Raw genomic sequence first — 10742 nt, 5'->3', positions numbered from 1 at the left:
AGGTGGCTGGTCACATTGTCACAGTTGAGGGGACACTGTCACGATGGGGAAGACATGTTAGGGGATTAGAAGGTGGCTGGTCACATTGTCACAGTAAAGACAGGAAGGTGGAACAGCTGTAACAGGAGGCCTGCTTCCAGGGTGCCATTTCCCTCAGCAAGTGTCCACCTCTGCAAGGTTTCATAACCTTCCCAAACAATGCCAGAAGCCAGGGCCAAATGAACAAACATAAAGCCTGTGGGAACATTTCAAATTCAAACCCAAACGTTACCTGCCCACAGTGCCCACCTCCCTATCATTTGTTCACTGAATCTGCACATTCCTGACTAGACTGTGAGCCAAGCCTCCCTGCTATCCTGACCTTGGAGGTCACCAAGGTTGACCTTGGTTGTGGTACCCAGGCAGGAGGCACAGTGAACATTTCTTGTCTCAGAACCTCCCAAGGCTGACACTGGCCCCAGAAAAATGAGGATGACAACCTCTTCCAGGTCACAGTGCACCAGAGAGGCAGCGTAGTGGGCATCTGGTCAGGCTCCATTGTCACGTGAAAGGGAGGGAGGCAGGCGGGACCTGACCGAAGCTGGGGCACCATCTGCTCTGGAGTGTTTTGTGCTGCTAACCTGGGTGGGATGTTAGCTGTGCATCCCGCCCCAGGCAGGGTCAGCTCCCAAGCTGAGGCCAGGGAGCAGGAGGGGCTCCAGGGACTGTGAGGGCAATACTGGGTGACTCTGGGCTCAGTACAGTTAAAGGAGCCCCAGCATCACCCAGGACCAGGTCAGTGACCACAGCAAGTGCCTGGTGTCCTCAGCTTGTCAGCTGTTCAGCTAAGATCAGAAACAGTTCCTGCCAGGGATGGTAATCACAGCATACAAAGAGAAATCCCATATCAATAAAGTCATGGAGGGGGAAGAAACTTACCTGTGAAGCTCAGGAGACAATGAGCTTTTCCCTGATCCTTGTCTGCTAGACCTCTTAGACATTAGAGCAAGATGGGGGACATGTGTCAGGGTCCTTGCATGCCTGTCTCTGCTTCTGGAATTGGTAACCACCCCTTTACTGCCTTCTGAGCCACTTTTTCTGCACAAGACTTCGAGGAGCAAGGCACACATTGGCACCCCATCACACTCAGAAGGAGCCTATCCTGGCTGTGCAAGGGTTCAGAGGCTCCAGCGCTTAGGAGAGAGCTGTCACTCTCTTGGGATTTGGAAGCTAGTTGGGTGAGGTGAACACACAGCAGGAGAAAGGACAATGAAGCGGGGAGGGGTGGGCACCTGCCTCAGCCCTCAGATGTCCTCATGGCAGCTCCACTTTAGAGATGCGGAAACTGAGACCCAGAGACTACAGGCTTCATCCAGAAGCACTCACATAGCTAATGGTGGAAGCAGGAACTGAATCTAGGTCCTTGTGAGTGCAAAGCCCTTGTGAGTCTAAGAGAAATGAGCCAGTGAACGGGTGAACTGCATGCAGTGTCATGGAAACCCTTGCGGTCCGTTTCAACAGAGCCCCCATTCCCAAAGGACTTTCAAGCTCCAGTGTCTGTATCTTCCCAGACACTCAGTTCTCTAACTTCACTGTTCAGGGTCAAAGACAGGAGACCTGTCCCCAACCCTGGACCCACTCTAGAAGGCCAAGACACTCCCAGTTCCCCCAGACTTGTTCTGCTATCAATTGACCCCTTTATCCACTCCAACCCGAAGGCTCTAGAACCTGCTGGGCTCCCTCCCCTTCCTTAGAGAAGCCAACATGCTCACAAGAGCCCCCAGACCAGGTGACTCCTGGAGAGTTGCCATGCCCCAGTGGGTGACTCTACACCCATTTCCTTATGGATAGCACTAACTGGACATGGTGAGTTACTGAGAGATGGGGTGTGGGAAGTTGGAGAGTGTGGGGGAGGGTAGAGATAGGGAGTGTGTCGTGGGATATTTGTATACTGTGTGAAGATGTGTCACTTGATTGGTTTAATAAAGAGCCGAATGGCCAAAAGCTAGGCAGGAAGAGATTAGGCGGGACTTCCAGGGACAGAGAGGACTTGGGGAAGAAGAAGGCAGGATCACCAGATAGAGAAGAGGCAGGATGGACAGTGCAGAGTAAAGGTAACAGAGCCACACAAAAGAATGGAGATCAGAAGATAGAGGTTAATTTACATCATAAGAACTAGTTAGGAACAAGCCTAAGGTTAAGTCTGAGCTTTTATAATTAACGTAAGTCTCCATGTCATTATTTGGGAGCTGGTTGGTGGGACAGAGAAAGACCCATCACAGGAGTGGAGTTGGAAATGACCAAGGTACATTATCCACATACATGAAGACGTCAAAGATCAGCTAAAGTAAGAAAGCGTCCCCAGACCGGCATGCCCTCTTGTACTGTTTCCTCTGTCTCTCCAGCTCTCAGTCCTCTCTCTGCTCAGCTTTGGTGGCTCCCACTCCCCTCAGCACATGGACACTGCACTGTAGCCTCCCAGTTTGCCCTGCCTCTGCCTAGAAAGTCCCTGGGCCAGCGTGCACTTGACTCCTTCCCTCCACCTCTTACGGCTCTGCTTCAGTTCCCCACTGAAGCTGGCCCTGACCACCCAGTGTCTAGCTGGAGTCCCACCTGCTTCTGTCCTGGGGTCTTCCTCTCCGTGTGAGACCTCATCTGATGTCGTGTTATACATTTCAAGAGTTGTCTGTCTCTCTAGAACGCCAAGTCTGGAGGAAAGGGATTGACCTCCACCCTGTTCTGTTGAAGAAAAAAAAAAAAAGACACCAAACAGAGAAGCCGTTCCTCAGCTGTCCCTCCTGGTAGGAAGAATGTCTGCTCTGTCCCACCAAAGATGGAGGTGTCACCTTGAGCTGAGACGGAAGAATAAGAAAGAGGCACCAGGTAAAGATGGGGGAGCAGCAAATGCAAAGGGCCTGGCAGACACAAGCATCAGCGTGGTTGCAGTGGAGTGGGTGAGGGCAGGGGGTTTGGGGGGGCCTGGCAGACGCAAGCATCAGTGTGGTAGCAGTGGAGTGGGGGAGGGTGGGGATTTGGGGGGGCCTGGCAGGAGCAAGCATCAGTGTGGTAGCAGTGGAGTGGGAGAGGGTGGGGGGTGAGGGGCTGGCAGGAGCAAGCATCAGTGTAGTAGCAGTGGAGTGGGGGTATTGATGGGGTGGGGTGCTGGGGTTGGGAGCACAGGCTCCCAAGAAGTCAGTAGGTGTTCCTGCCACTCCAGGCCTTGAAAGCAATGACGAGGATTTGAATTTTATTATAAGAGCAATGGGGAGCCATTGAAGGTTTCAGAAGTAGAGAATAAGATGATTTGGTTCATGTTTTTAAAGCGTCATTCTCACTACAGGGGGTGAGCATGGATGGAAGGGGGAGACTAGGGAGGAAGCCATGATGCCTGGTGTGCTCTTCCGAGTGAGACACTCAGTTCTCCACGGGGTAGACTCCAAGCTCCAGCTTGGCCATGGAGGGGGCACACTGAGAACCAAGTTCCGGCCAGGAGGGGAGTATGGCTGGGCCTGGTGACTCTTTTGTCCTCTGTGCTTGGGGACCTCATGGCTGAACCCTTCACAAAATGCCATCACCATAGGAGCCCCTCCGTCCCCCGACTTCCACACCCTGACAGTTGCTGTGAGGTGTTGGCCCCGGGCTTCCCTACGCAGCCGCAGCCCCACGCGTCCTCTGAGGACACCCCGCCAGAGCTTGCACACGGCCAGGCAGAAAGCTCGTGTTTGCCTCCACTAATTGATATAAATGACTTTCCTTTCACAGCCTGCACAGGCGCCGAGCACGGCCACGTTAATGGGGCTGGAGGAGGAAAATTAAGTGCTTCAGCCTGCCATCGTTCAAGATGAAAAATGGGAAGGGAGAAAAATCACTCCACCGAGAAAGAGATGAGCTGTGAGGAGCTGGAAGCCCCCAGGGAGGGGACAGAGGTTCCCTGGGGAGGGAACCAGACTCCTGGGGGACAGCATTGGCTGAGCAGGGGTGATAAAGAGGTCAGAGCTCCTCTTCCAGAAGCCTTTGTGCTCATGCCTTAACCTATCCTATAGAGGTCAACTAGGTTCATGGCTGTCCCCATGGGCATTGCTCCCTGACCCCTGGACCAGTCAGGCTCAAAGCTGAAAGAACTGAACATCCAGATGAGTCATTCTGAAATCAAAGGGACCACACGACCCATAGATTGCATGTAAGTTTCACCAGATTGAACCCATTAACTCATGTTTATCCCTGACCCCAAATCCTGGGACCAAAGAGGTGAGATTTGTCCTGGCAGGGACTGTTCCCTTAGGTGCCTTAGAGGGACTTGGAGCAGGGAGAAGTAGCTGGGACCAAAGGCTTGCTGCTATAGGTATCAGCCCTAGTGTGAGGCCCAATCTGCCCAGGGGTTCTTAACGGTCCCATAGATGTCTATCGCAAGACTGGAACTGTGTGTCCCAGCTAAACCTAACACCTAAGGTCCTAGCTGAGATGATGTTATTGTGTGGACGTCACTGGAAATGCATAAAAAGTACTGACAATATGCCTGGCAAACAGTGGGCACTTAATAAATGCACACCATGATCAGTCACTACTTATTTCTGCACCCCTCGCACACCCTAAGCCTGCAGGAAGTGTACTGTGTATAATGTATGGGACACACAAACGGGAAGTCACCAGTGTACACACAGCTCTGAGCTTTTCTGGGCTCCCAGGAGGCCTGGGCAGAGAAACTTGGCTGCTCCCCCCAGCCCCAGGCTGAGCTCACGAAGGACAGAGTCCCTTGATACAACCACTCCTCTCTGTGGAATTCTCTCAGAGTCCCTTTGTAGACTCACAGGTTCAGGAACATTAGTGCCAAAAGGGCTTCTTCTTGGTCCAGATCTCTGGTGACAAAGATAAGCAAACAGTGGCCCCAGCCCCGGGAGGGCACCACGTCCCCAGGGAGCTGTGAACTGTTGCTCAGGTGTCCTGCAGCAGCCTCTGCCCAGGGTCACAGCAGGGACTGACGGCGAACTAGCTTGCAGGTGGTCCTATCACTGCCTTGGTGTTGCAGGTAGGGAAACGGAGGCCCATAGAGTCTCAGGGCTTCCTTGCCCAGCCAGGCATGTCTACCTGACATGCAGCTGAAGGCAGCTATGACTATGTCTCAACACAAAATTGTATAAATTTACTCAAACCATGATGCGATTTTTCTGTCACAATCTTTTCTTTTCTTTGTAAATTTAGAACCCTGTAATTGCGTCTTGTAGTGATGTCAAAAGGTGGGATACCCCTGCTTCACCCCTCCTGAGCTCAACCCAAGTGTCCCTATCATAAGCCCCATTCCTATTTAAAATATGTCATCCTCATGCCCTCAGTTCATTCTGGCTGGCTGCTCATAAGGGAGAGGTAGGCACCCGAGGCAGGGCTAGGTGGTGGGGTGGGACAGTCCCAGGCCTACACATGATGCGATGCTGGGGATGTGAGCACACCAGAAGCACTCACTCACCCTCTAGGTCTGGAGCACTGACATCCTGCAGAGGGACACAGTGCCGGTGCGTGAGGAAGCTGTGACAGGCTGTGTGTTTGATCGAGGACCGTGTGGCGGTGTTCGTAGGGTGATTGTAGATACTGTGTGGACTCAGACCTGAGTGCCAATCCCAAGTCTCCAGCTGAAGCCACTGACCTTTGAGGGTCTGCTGCAATGCTCACCTTCCAAGGACTTTGTCACACCGCATAGCTGAGGATGTTGTCTGCATAGGCCTGTTGTCCGTGACAAGGTCTCTTCTCCTTTGACACGAAGCAGGCTCCAATGTCGTTCCTGGGCGGAATAGAGAAGGCTGAGAGCGAAGGTCACTGGCCGCCTGTCAGTTCCAGCTGCCAGGAATCTGGCTGCTGCGACTCTGCTAGGGATAGACTCAGATTCCTCAGTCCCCAGGCATCCTCCCAGCTACACCCGCCTAAGCTGAGACCCAGCCCACAGGGGCAGAGGCACATTCTCTGTGCACTGAAAACTCATCCAAGGGGCTGTCCTTTCTGCAGCAGGAAAGGTTCATCAAGATCAGCTGTGCTCTCAAGCTGTGGTCGTGAACCCCCATGGGGTTTACATATCAAATATTTATATTACGAGTTACAACAGTAGCAAAATTACAGTTATGAAGTAGCAAGAAAATAATTTTGTGGTTGGGGGTCACCACAACATGAGGAACTGTATTAAAGGGTCACAGCATTAGGAAGGTTGAGAACCACTGACCAAGATTAACTTGGATTATAGAAAGATAGCTGTTGTAGCACAAATAATAAAAACCCAGAGACAGATACTGGGGTTCAACCTGAAGATGAGCAAAGCAAAATAGCCAAGCCACTAGAGAGACCTTTTACCTCTACCAAAAGGGTGATCCTGCAATGCTCCCCACCGACCTCAGACTCCACACTCCCCTGAGTTCCTGTCTCTTCCCCCTAATATTCTTCTCTCTGCCCAGCCTATCACTCCTGTCTCCACCTCTCTTGTGCTGGAATTAAAGGCATGTGATCCCAAGTGCTGGGATAGCCTTTGTATGAGTTTCTCTTTTAGACAGATTCAATCTTGTGTAGCCAAGGTTGCCCTTGAACTCATAGAGATCTGTCTGCCTCTGTCTCTGAGTATTGGGTTCTGGGATTAAAGGTGTGTGCCACCACTCCCTCGCCTGTGTGGCTGACTAGTACAGCTGCTTTGCCCTCTGATCTTCAGGAAAGCTTTATTTATTAAAGCACAAATAATATACAATTATATCTGTCAAGAGCACATGTTGTTCTTGCAGAAGACCCAAGGACGTGAGTTAAGTTCCCAGTGCCCATGTTGGACAGGCCACAACTACCTGCAGCTCCAGGGGACCCAATGCCTTTGGCCTCTGTAGGTACTTGCACTTTGCACATACCCCCACACAGACACACATGCACACATATAGTTAAAAATGATCAAAGTAAATCATTTTTAAAAGATCAACATGCCAAAGAAGCCAGTTTGCAGAGAAAGTCGGGATGCCCTTCATCACTGGGCTTCCTCACGCCAAACAGGGCATGTGCACGAAAAGCCCAGGCTACACAGATGTGGGAGACGTGGGTGTCACACGTCTCCTGGCCCAGTGCTTTCTTAATCGCCCCCTATTCTTGGGAGTCTTCTTCCCTTGCTTAGTGATCTGTCTCTTTTTCTGCTTCTAACCATGTGTGCTCAGTGTGGTCCTTTGTCTTGGGACACAAGAACCTGGATAGAACAGAGAGTGAGACTCATTCATACGTGTATCAGTGTATTTATTACCAAGCCTTTCCCTCTCCAAGTCTTGACTTCTTTTCAAAGATGCTGCCCTGGGAGGCCCCCTTTCCCACCAGCCTCACTCCCTGTCCCCAGGTGCCTGTTCTGACTGCGTCACCTTTTGCAAATGTGTCACATCACCACCGGGCAGGTGGCACAAGTCACTCCTGTGTGGTGCATCTTTTGCTTAGCGTATGTGGTAGGTGAAGCCCACAAATGTCTATAACATCTCACAGAGAGGCCTGTAAGCATCCCAGTGACCTCATTTCCTCGCCTGCCAGCTCCCCAGTGTCCCGAGCAATGCTGAGCTGGAATCCTTTGTCAGCACTTTCATTCCTCGGTGCAACCGAGGAAGAATCACAGCCTGTGGGAGTACTGACGTCATGAGGCCACACCTTATCAAAGAGTTCAGGGGCTGAGAACGGATTCCTCTTACTGTTTAGGTAGAAGCCCTGCTGGCACCCGTTTATACCCAAAAAGGTTGGAATGTTTGGGATCTCCAGCTTGGGGCCCCATTCCATGCTCAGGTCTCACTCTTTCCATTCCAAACCCCACCCTCAGTGCACCAAGCAGTGGTCCCTCCCCTGGAGCTGCCCTCTCCAAACCCTGCCTCCCAAGAAAGCCCACCAAAAGTCAGCCCCTCCTTGGGTCATCTCAAGACCACACATATAGGCTACTTAAGACCTAGTAGCCCATATTTGCCTCGTGATTCCTCTCCTGCCCTCCTGAGGGTCACCCAGGAGCTGCTTTGCTCTGTTCATTAAACTTGGATTTAATAATCCAGTTTGATTGGCTTATTACATCGGCGGTGGCGAATTTCCATTAACCGGGGATTTAAATTTATCACTTACCCTTCAGTCCCTTTCCCCTTGTGAGGACACGGCAAGGAGGTCCTTCCAGAACTTTGCCTTTAAGCCTCTCAGCTTCAGAGCCCTAAAAATTAGTCCTGTTGCTGGTCATTTGTCCAGTCTGCCGAACAGCAGTGAAATGGACTAAGATACTCACAAAGCCCCTGTTCATTGTTGAGGAAGGCTCCAGGTTGGAGCGGGAGAGTGCGGAGGGGGCATGGGAGGTTGAGGATACCCCTGCCCTTTCTCCAGGGATCACCTCAGTGGCAGAGGACAGAGCTAGCCTGAACCTGACCACGACTCTGGAGAAGCAGAGGCAGCTACACCTGGTAAAGAGTTCGCGTGCTGCAATGAGCATCCCAAGACCCCAACAGTCATGGACTAGCGTCTTGTTTTGAATGCCCTGAAAATCCCGCTAGCCTCGGAGGTGATTAGCTTCTGCATCCTTGCCCCTGGCTGCAGCTCTGTTCTCCACTTGTCCCCTGTGCTCACCTACCTAACATACTGTCTTCAGAAAGCTGGCTTAATTCACTGCTAAACTGCACATTTAAACAAGCCCCTGGACTGATGCGGGCAGCTATGCATGAACAGCACACGGAGAGCCTCCCTCTGGAGCCGTAACCCCATTTATTAAAACCACCCTTAACTACCAGGCTTCCAGGACTAACGTCTCTAACTCAGGAACATGTGCCCTGAGCCCCTCTCTCAGGTCCCAGCACTGATGCAGAGGGACAGCTGGGGTGGGAGGTAGGGAGGCAGAAGGCAGGAGCCGCCTGTCTTAAATATTTTAAGAGGAGACTGGCCAGCCAACCAAAACCTGCTTTCCCCAGCGTCAGCCTGGGAGGGATGTAGAAAAACAGACCCAGTTTTTTTCCGTGACTAAACCTCCCCGCTGCAGAGGGCCGTGGCTGAGGTCACCCTGACACCTTTCTCTGTGGCTTCCTTTAGTGGACTGCCCAGCCCCTGGCTGATATTTAAATTCCAAGCCCAGCACACACATCCTGCTGGGATAGCATTTTCCAAGCACCCTCTGCTCACACTGAAGCTCAGGATGATCTCCTGCGCCATCTCCATGAACCTGCTATGCAGTTATTTGGAAAGTCTTTTCAAATCAACCTGTCTTGGGGCTGGTAAGTTGGGAAAGTCCTGACTTCATAAGCTTGAGGACCTGAGTTCAATCCTCCAGCACCTATGTTAGAATCAGGCATAGCAGCATATGTCTGTAAGCCCAGTGCTGGAGATGTTGGGGAGGGGAGGAGACAGGTAGCTCCCAGGACCTCAGGGCCCAGCCAGCTAGCCAGATCACTTTCTGGAGCTCCCCAGAACCTGCCTCATTCCACCCACACCACCAATAGTGAGCAGATACAACCTCCAAGAGGCAGCAGGCTTTGCTTGTCCAGATCGGTAAAATGTGCTGTGGGTCATCACAGTTCCTACCTTTCCCTACTACTTCTTCAGCCCTGAGATTGAAATAAGGGACCCAACTCATAGCACTTGGGTACAGGGATGTTTCCTACGGGACTCAGACGGAGCAAAAGAGTGGGTTGCACCCACGCCTCGATCAAAAACGGGAGTGGTAAAGACAGATTTTAGACCCAGGCTAGATGGTCTTGGTGAATTCCCGAAAGATCATCCCCATTGTCTCAGTGTGTGGGTGTACCCCTCGCGGTCCTGAGTTCCTTGCTCGTGCTCCCCCTCCTGCTCCTGATTTGGACCTTGAGATTTCTGTCTGGTGCTCCAATGTGGGTCTCTGTCTCCTTTCATCACCTGATGAAGGTTAATATTCAGGAGGATGCCTATATGTTTGTCTTTGGATTCACCTTCTAATTTAGCTTCTCTAGGATCGCGAATTATAAGCTCACTGTCCTTTATTTATGGCTAGAAGCTGATGAGGGAGAGGGACTTGATCGGGGGAGGGGGAGGGAAATGGGAGGCGGTGGTGGGGAGGAGGCAGAAATCCTTAATAAATAAATAAATTTAAAAAAAATAAAAAAATAAAAAAACAAAAAAAAAGACAGATTTTAGAAAGGGGATCGGGCTGGGTGTCTGTCATATTCTCTGAGCCCAGCATCTTCAGTCCTGGGTGCCACATTAGCTTAGCCTGGCAGACAGCACTATCTAGTTTTGTTTGGGTTTAGTTTTGGTTAGCTACCAACTTCCATTTTGCTTTGTAATTGATAAATTTTGCTTCTGGCTCTTCTAACAGGTCATCAGTGAATAGATTCACGCTGTACCCCACATTTCCATGTGGGAAAACACCCTGACTTTTGTATATTCCCAAACCAAGCCAAATGCTGTTGCTGTTTTTAGCGATGAAAAGCCCAGGTCTAAATTTGGCTTCTGAATCTGCAATCAATTAAGCATATGTTGAAAAGGTGGCGTTGAACTTCATTTATGAAGGCTGGAGCAGAAAGATGAAAGCCACGTGATTTCTTCCTCTCCACCTGTCGCAGGCTCTGCCCCAGAGGCTTCTGGGAGGAAACTCTGCTGTGGCCCTCTGAAGGGAAGGAGGCTGTTGAGAGGCCCTGGGCAGGGTGGGTTTGCTGTGACTTCCGGGACTGAAATCCCTGGTTGTTCCTCTCTGAGACACTCCACACAGAAATCATCCTTGCCTATTTTTTGTGGCTTCCGGGCTGCAAAGCATAGCCCAGAAGGTGTGCTTCCAACTTCAT

At 51.2% G+C, this 10742-nt stretch overlaps 1 long non-coding RNA gene across 1 annotated transcript in view; it reads right to left on the bottom strand.

Annotated features, from left to right (window-relative positions):
- The window catches only part of LOC101994807, a 16973-nt gene that overhangs the window by 3054 nt on the left and 3177 nt on the right, over positions 1–10742 (bottom strand). Inside the window, exon 4 of the long non-coding RNA XR_258705.3 lies at positions 5644–5752. This is a non-coding gene — a long non-coding RNA (uncharacterized LOC101994807). The remainder of the gene's footprint in view (positions 1–5643; positions 5753–10742) is intronic.

The sequence above is a fragment of the Microtus ochrogaster genome, linkage group LG8 (assembly GCF_000317375.1).
Source record: "Microtus ochrogaster isolate Prairie Vole_2 linkage group LG8, MicOch1.0, whole genome shotgun sequence".
NCBI classification, from domain to species: Eukaryota; Metazoa; Chordata; class Mammalia; order Rodentia; family Cricetidae; genus Microtus; species Microtus ochrogaster.
The sequence above is the reverse complement of the archived record's forward strand: the minus strand, read 5'-3'. Positions and strand labels throughout refer to the sequence as shown.